Raw genomic sequence first — 9,170 nt, forward strand, 5'->3', positions numbered from 1 at the left:
AAACCTGTACCAATAAATATACCGATCTATCCAATTTTTTAAAAATTCATTATGCCACAAATTATACACCAAAACAAAGTGCAACTGTAATGCTTTAAAATGATGCATAAACGATTGTTCTGGCATAAAAACTGTCAAAGTTATTTGCAACCATATCGGAACCTCAAATCACAGCGTTTTTAAACATAGAACAACAATTCTACCGATCCTTCAAATTGACCATTTTTAGACGAACACATTATGCCACAAATGATATACCAAATTAAAGTGCAATCATAATGCTTTAAAATGATGCATAAATGACTGTCATAGCATGAAAACTGTCAAAGTTATTCACAACCACATCGGAACTTCAAATTACCGCCTTTTTAAACCTGGGAAAATAATTCTACCGATCTATCCAACTAGCCGTTTTCTAAAAATACATTATGCAATAAATTATATACCAAAACAAATGGCAATTTTAATGCTTTAAAATGGTGCATAAAAGACTGTCCTAGCACGAAAACTGCCAAAGTTAATTGCAACCATATCGGAACCTCAGATTACTTCGTTTATTAAACATAGAACAATAATTCTACCGATCTATCCAATTGACCAATTTGTAAAAACACACATTATGCTACAAATGATATACCATATTAAAGTGCAATCATAATGCTTTAAAATGATGCCTAAATGACTGTCATAGCGTGAAAACTGTCAATGTTATTTGCAGCCATATCGGAACCTTAAAATACCGCGTTTTTAAAGCTGTGAAAATTTTCTAGATCTACCGATCTATCGATTAGCCATTTTCTAAAAATATATTATGCAAACAAATATAAAACGACTGCTATATATATGAAAACTATAAAGATATTTGCAACCATATCGGAGCCTTAAATTACCGCATTTCTAAACTGTACCAATAAATATACCGATCTATTCTATTTATGTAAAAACTCATTATGCCACAAAATTGTACACCAAAACAAAGTTCAACTGTAATGCTTTAAAATGATGCATAAACGGTTATCCTGGCATAAAAACTGTCAATGTTATTTGCAACATATCGGAACCTCAAATCACAGCGTTTTTAAACATAGAACAACAATTCTACCGATCCTTCAAATTGACCATTTTTTAGACGAACACATTATGCCACAAATGATATACCAAATTAAAGTGCAATCATAATGCTTTAAAATGATGGATAAATGACTGTCATAGCATGAAAACTGTCAAAGTTATTCACAACCATATCGGAACTTCAAATTACCGCCTTTTTAAACCTGGGAAAATAATTCTACCGATCTATCCAATTGGCCAATTTTCTAAAAATACATTATGCAATAAACTATATACCAAAAGAAATAGCAATTTTAATGCTTTAAAATGGTGCATAAACGACTGTCCTAGCACGAAAACTGCCAAAGTTAACTGCAACCATATCGGAACCTCAGATTACTTCGTTTATTAAACATAGAACAATAATTCTACCGATCTATCAAATTGACCAATTTGTAAAAACTCACATTATGCTACAAATGATATACCATATTAAAGTGCAATCATAATGCTTTAAAATGATGCCTAAATAACTGTCATAGCGTGAAAACTGTCAATGTTATTTGCAGCCATATCGGAACCTTAAAATACCGCGTTTTTAAAGCTGTGAAAATAATTCTACCGATCTATCCAATTAGCCACTTTCTAAAAATATATTATGCAACAAATTATATACCAAAATAAATGGCAACTATAATGCAATAAAAAGATATATAAACGACTGCTATAACATGAAAACTATAAAAGATATTTGCAACCATATCGGAGCCTTAAATTACCGCATTTCCATACCTGTACCAATAAATATACCGATCTATCCAATTTTTGTAAAAATCTATTATGCCACAAATTGTACACCAAAACAAAGTGCAACTGTAATGCTTTAAAATGATGCATAAACGATTGTCCTGGCATGAAAACTGTCAATGTTATTTGCAACCATATCGGAACCTCAAATCACAACGTTTTTAAACAGATAACAACAATTCTACCGATCCTTCAAATTGACCATTTTTTAGACGAACACATTATGCCACAAATGATATACCAAATTAAAGTGCAATCATAATGCTTTAAAATGATGGAGAAATGACTGTCATAGCATGAAAACTGTCAAAGTTATTCACAACCATATCGGAACTTCAAATTACCGCCTTTTTAAACCTGGGAAAATAATTCTACCGATCTATCCAATTGGCCAATTTCTAAAATACATTATGCAATAAACTATTATACCAAAAGAAATGGCAATTTTAATGTAAAAATGTGCATAAAACGACTGTCCTAGCACGAAAACTGCAACCATATCGGAACCTCAGATTACTGCATTTGATACATAGAACAATAATTCTACCCATCTATCAAATTGACCAATTTGTAAAAACACACATTATGCTACAAATGATATACCATATTAAAGTGCAATCATAATGCTTTAAAATGATGCCTAAATAACTGTCATAGCGTGAAAACTGTCAATGTTATTTGCAGCCATATCGGAACCTTAAAATAATAATGTGTATTTTTACAAATTGGTCAATTTGATAGATCGGTAGAATTATTGTTCTATGTTTAATAAACGCAGTAATCTGGGGTTCCCAAATGGTTGCAATTAACTTTGGCAGGTTTTGTGCTAGGACACGACTGCAATAACATGAAAACTATAAAAGATATTTGGAACCATATCGGAGCCTTAAGTTACCGCATATCCAAACCTGTACCAATAAATATACCGATCTATCCAATTTTTGTAATAATTCATTATGCCACAAATTGTACACCAAAACAAAGTGCAACTGTAATGCTTTAAAATGATGCATAAACGATTGTCCTGGCATGAAAACTGTCAAAGTTATTTGCAACCATATCGGAACCTCAAATCACAGCGTTTTTAAACATAGAACAACAATTCTACCGATCCTTCAAATTGACCAATTTTTAGACAAACACATTACGTATGTCACAAATGATATACCAAATTAAAGTGCAATCATAATGCTTTAAAATGATGCATAAATGACTGTCATAGCATGAAAAATGTCAAAGTTATTTACAATTAGCCATTTTCATTTCTAAACATTTCTAAACCTGTACCAATAAATATACCGATCTATCCTATTTTTGTAAAACTCATTCTGCCACAAATTATACACCAAAACAAAGTTCAACTGTAATGCTTTAAAATGATGCATAAACGATTGTCCTGGCATGAAAACTGTCAATGTTATTTGCAACCATATGGGAACCTCAAATCACAGCGTTTTTAAACATAGAACAACAATTCTACCGATCCTTCAAATTGACCATTTTTTAGACGAACACATTATGCCACAAATGATATACCAAATTAAAGTGCAATCATAATGCTTTAAAATGATGCATAAATGACTGTCATAGCATGAAAACTGTCAAAGTTATTCAAAACCATATCGGAACCTCAAATTACCGCCTGGGAAAATAATTCTACCGATCTATCCAATTGGCCATTTTCTAAAAATACATTATGCAATAAATTATATACCAAAACAAATGGCAATTTTAATGCTTTAAAATGGTTCATAAACGACTGTCCTAGCACGGAAACTGTCAAAGTTAATTGCAACCATATCGGAACCTCAGATTACTGCATTTGATACATAGAACAATAATTCTACCGATCTATCAAATTGACCAATTTGTAAAAACACACATTATGCTACAAATGATATACCATATTAAAGTGCAATCATAATGCTTTAAAATGATGTCTAAATGACTATCATAGCGTTTTTAAAGCTTAAAATAGTTCTACCGATCTATCCAATTGGCCATTTTCTAAAAATATATTATGCACACAAATTACATACCAAAACAAATGGCAACTAAAATGCAATAAAAAGATATATAAACGACTGCAATAACATGAAAACTATAAATGATATTTGCAACCATATCGGAGCCTTAAATTACCGCATTTCCAAACCTGTACCAATAAATATACCGATCTATCCAATTTTTGTAAAAATTCATTATGCCACAAATTGTACACCAAAATAAAGTGCAACTGTAATGCTTTAAAATGATGCATAAACGATTGTCCTGGCATAAAAACTGTCAAAGTTAATTGCAGCCATATCGAAACCTCAAATCACAGTGTTTTTAAACATATTTTAAACAAATTGACCATTTTTTGGACGAACACATTATGCCACAAATGATATACCAAATTATAGTGTAACCATAATGCTTTAAAATGATGCATAAATGACTGTCATAGCTGGTCAGGTCAGGCTTGTCAGGAAAATAATTCTACCGATCTATCCAATTGGCCATTTTCTAAAAATACATTATTATACACCAAACAAATGGCAATTTTAATGCTTTAAAATGGTGTATAAACGACTGTCCTAGCACGAAAACTGCCAAAGTTAATTGCAACCATATGGGAACCTCAGATTACTGCGTTTATTAAACATAGAACAATAATTCTACCGATCTATCAAATTGACCAATTTGTAAAAACACACATTATGCTACATATGATATACCATATTAAAGTGCAATCATAATGCTTTAAAATGATGCCTAAATGACTGTCATAGCGTGAAAACTGTCAATGTTATTTGCAGCCATATCGGAACCTTAAAATACCGCGTTTTTAAAGCTGTGAAAATAATTCTACCGATCTATCCAATTAGCCATTTTCTAAAAATATATTATGCATAAATTATATACCAAAACAAATGGCAACTATAATGCAATAAAAAGATATATAAACGACTGCAATAACATGAAAACTATAAATGATATTTGCAACCATATCGGAGCCTTAAATTACCGCATTTCTAAACCTGTACCAATAAATATACCGATCTATCCTATTTTTGTAAAAACTCATTATGCCACAAATTATACACCAAACAAAGTTCAACTGTAATGCTTTAAAATGATGCATAAACGATTGTCCTGGCATGAAAGCTGTCAATGTTATTTGCAACCATATGGGAACCTCAAATCACAGCGTTTTTAAACATAGAACAACAATTCTACCACATTACCTTTCAATGACCATTTTTTGACGAACACATTATGCCACAAATGATATACCAAATTAAGGTGCAATCATAATGCTTTAAAGTGATGCATAAATGACTGTCATAGCATGAAAACTGTCAAAGTTATTCACAACCATATCGGAACTTAAAATACCGCGTTTTTAAAGCTGTGAAAATAATTCAAACCGATCTATCCAATTGGTCATTTTCTAAAAATACATTATGCAATAAATTTATATACCAAAACAAATGGCAATTTTAATGCTTTAAAATGGTGCATGTCCTAGCACGAAAACTGCCAAAGTTAATTGCAACCATATCGGAACCTCAGATTACTGCGTTTATTAAACATAGAACAACAATTCTACCGATCCTTCAAATTGACCATTTTTTAGACGAACACATTATGCTACAAATGATATACCATATTAAAGTGCAATCATGATGCTTTAAAATGATGCATAAATGACTGTCATAGCGTGAAAACTGTCAATGTTATTTGCAGCCATATCGGAACCTCAAACTACCGCCTTTTTAAACCTGGGAAAATAATTCTACCGATCTATCCAATTGGCTATTTTCTAAAAATACATTATGCAATAAATTATATACCAAAACAAATGGCAATTTTAATGCTTTAAAATGGTGCATAAACGACTGTCCTAGCACGAAAACTGCCAAAGTTAATTGCAACCATAGCGGAACCTCAGATTACTGCGTTTATTATACATAGAACAATAATTATACCGATCTATCAAATTGAATAATTTCTAAAAATACACATTATGCTACAAATGATATACCATATTGAAGTGCAATCATAATGCTTTAAAATGTTCAGAAATGACAGTCATAGCGTGAAAACTGTCAATGTTATTTGCAGCCATATCGGAACCTCAAACTACCGCGTTTTGAAAGCTGTCCAATCTATCCAATTGGCCATTTTCTAAAAATATATTATGCAATAAATTATATACCAAAACAAATGGCAACTATAATGCAATAAAAAGATATATAAACGACTGCAATAAGATGAAAACTATAAATGATAGCCTTAAATTACCGCATTTCCAAACCTGTACCAATAAATATACCGATCTATCCAATTTTTGTAAAAATTCATTATGCCACAAATTATACACCAAAACAAAGTGCAACTGTAATGCTTTAAAATGATGCATAAACGATTGTCCTGGCATGAAAACTGTCAAAGTTATTTGCAACCATATCGGAACCTCAAATCACAGCGTTTTTAAACATAGAACAACAATTCTACCGATCCTTCAAATTGACCATTTTTTAGACGAACACATTATGCCACAAATGATATACCAAATTAAAGTGCAATCATAATGCTTTAAAATGATGCATAAATGACTGTCATAGCATGAAAACTGTCAAAGTTATTCACAACCATATCGGAACTTCAAATTACCGCCTTTTAAACCTGGGAAAATAATTCTACCGATCTATCCAACTGGCCATTTTCTAAAAATACATTATGCAATAAATTATATACCAAAACAAATGGCAATTTTAATGCTTTAAAATGGTGCATAAACGACTGTCCTAGCACGAAAACTGCCAAAGTTAATTGCAACCATAGCGGAACCTCAGATTACTGCGTTTGTTATACATAGAACAATAATTATACCGATCTATCAAATTGACCAATTTGTAAAAACACACATTATGCTACAAATGATATACCATATTAAAGTGCAATCATAATGCTTTAAAATGATGCCTTAATGACTGTCATAGCGTGAAAACTGTCAATGTTATTTGTAGCCATATCGGAACCTCAAAATACCGCGTTTTTAAAGCTGTGAAAATAATTCTACCGATCTATCCAATTGGCCATTTTCTAAAAATATATTATGCAATAAATTATATACCAAAACAAATGGCAACTATAATGCAATAAAAAGATATATAAACGACTGCAATAACATGAAAACTATAAATGATATTTGCAACCATATCGGAGCCTTAAATTACCGCATTTCTAAACCTGTACCAATAAATATACCGATCTATCCAATTTTTGTAAAAATTCATTATGCCACAAATTATACACCAAAACAAAGTGCAACTGTAATGCTTTAAAATGATGCATAAACGATTGTCCTGGCATGAAAACTGTCAAAGTTATTTGCAACCATATCGGAACCTCAAATCACAGCGTTTTTAAACATAGAACAACAATTCTACCGATCCTTCAAATTGACCATTTTTTAGACGAACACATTATGCCACAAATGATATACCAAATTAAAGTGCAATCATAATGCTTTAAAATGATGCATAAATGACTGTCATAGCATGAAAACTGTCAAAGTTATTCACAACCATATCGGAACCTTAAAATACCGCTTTTTAAAGCTGTGAAAATAATTCTACCGATCTATCCAATTGGCCATTTTCTAAAAGATATTTGCAACCATATCGGAGCCTTAAATTACCGCATTTCCAAACCTGTACCAATGAATATACCGATCTATCCAATTTTTTTTAAAAATTCATTATGCCACAAATTATACACCAAAACAAAGTGCAACTGTAATGCTTTAAAATGATGCATAAACGATTGTCCTGGCATGAAAACTGTCAATGTTATTTGCAACCATGAAAATGTTTCATAAATGACTGTCATAGCGTGAAAACTGTCAATGTTATTTGCAGCCATATCGGAACCTCAAACTACTGCGTTTTGAAAGCTGTCCAATCTATCCAATGGCAACTATAATGCAATAAAAAGATATATAAACGACTGCAATAACATGAAAACTATAAATGATATTTGCAACCATATCGGAGCCTTAAATTACCGCATTTCTAAACCTGTACCAATAATATACCGATCTATCCTATTTTTGTAAAAACTCATTATGCCACAAATTATACACCAACTGTAATGCTTTAAAATGATGCATAAACGATTGCCAATAAATATACCGATCTATCCTATTTTTGTAAAAACTCAATAAATATACCGATCTATCCTATTTTTGTAAACTCATTATGCCACAAATTATACACCAACTGTAATGCTTTAAAATGATGCATAAACGATTGTCCTGGCATGGAAACTGTCAATGTTATTTGCAACCATATGGGACCTCAAATCACAGCGTTTTTAAACATAGAACAACAATTCTACCGATCCTTCAAATTGACCATTTTTTAGACGAACACATTATGCCACAAATGATATACCAAATTAAAGTGCAATCATAATGCTTTAAAATGATGCATAAATGGCTGTCATAGCATGAAAACTGTCAAAGTTATTCACAACCATATCGGAACCTCAAACTACCGCCTTCTTAAACCTGGGAAAGTAATTCTACCGATCTATCCAATTGGCCATTTTCTAAAAATATATATATGCAATAAATTATATACCAAAACAAATGGCAATTTTAATGCTTTAAAATGGTGCATAAACGACTGTACTGCAACCATAGCGGAACCTCAGATTACTGCGTTTATTATACATAGAACAATAATTATACCGATCTATCAAATTGACCAATTTCTAAAAATACACATTATGCTACAAATGATATACCATATTAAAGTGCAATCATAATGCTCTAAAATGATTCATAAATGACTGTCATAGCGGGAAAACTGTCAATGTTATTTGCAGCCATATCGGAACCTCAAACTACTGCGTTTTGAAAGCTGTCCAATCTATCCAATTGGCCATTTTCTAAAAATACATTATGCAATAAATTATATACCAAAACAAATGGCAACTATAATGCAATAAAAAGATATATAAACGACTGCTATAACATGAAAACTATAAATGATATTTGCAACCATATCGGAGCCTTAAATTACCGCATTTCCAAACCTGTACCAATAAATTACGATCTATCCAATTTTTGTAAAAATTCATTATGCCACAAATTGTACACCAAAACAAAGTGCAACTGTAATGCTTTAAAATGATGCATAAACGATTGTCCTGGCATGAAAACTGTCAAAGTTATTTGCAACCATATCGGAACCTCAAATCACACCGTTTTTAAACATAGAACAACAATTCTACCGATCCTTCAAATTGACCATTTT

This window comes from Lucilia cuprina, chromosome 3, assembly GCF_022045245.1.
Source record: "Lucilia cuprina isolate Lc7/37 chromosome 3, ASM2204524v1, whole genome shotgun sequence".
NCBI lineage: Eukaryota > Metazoa > Arthropoda > Insecta > Diptera > Calliphoridae > Lucilia > Lucilia cuprina.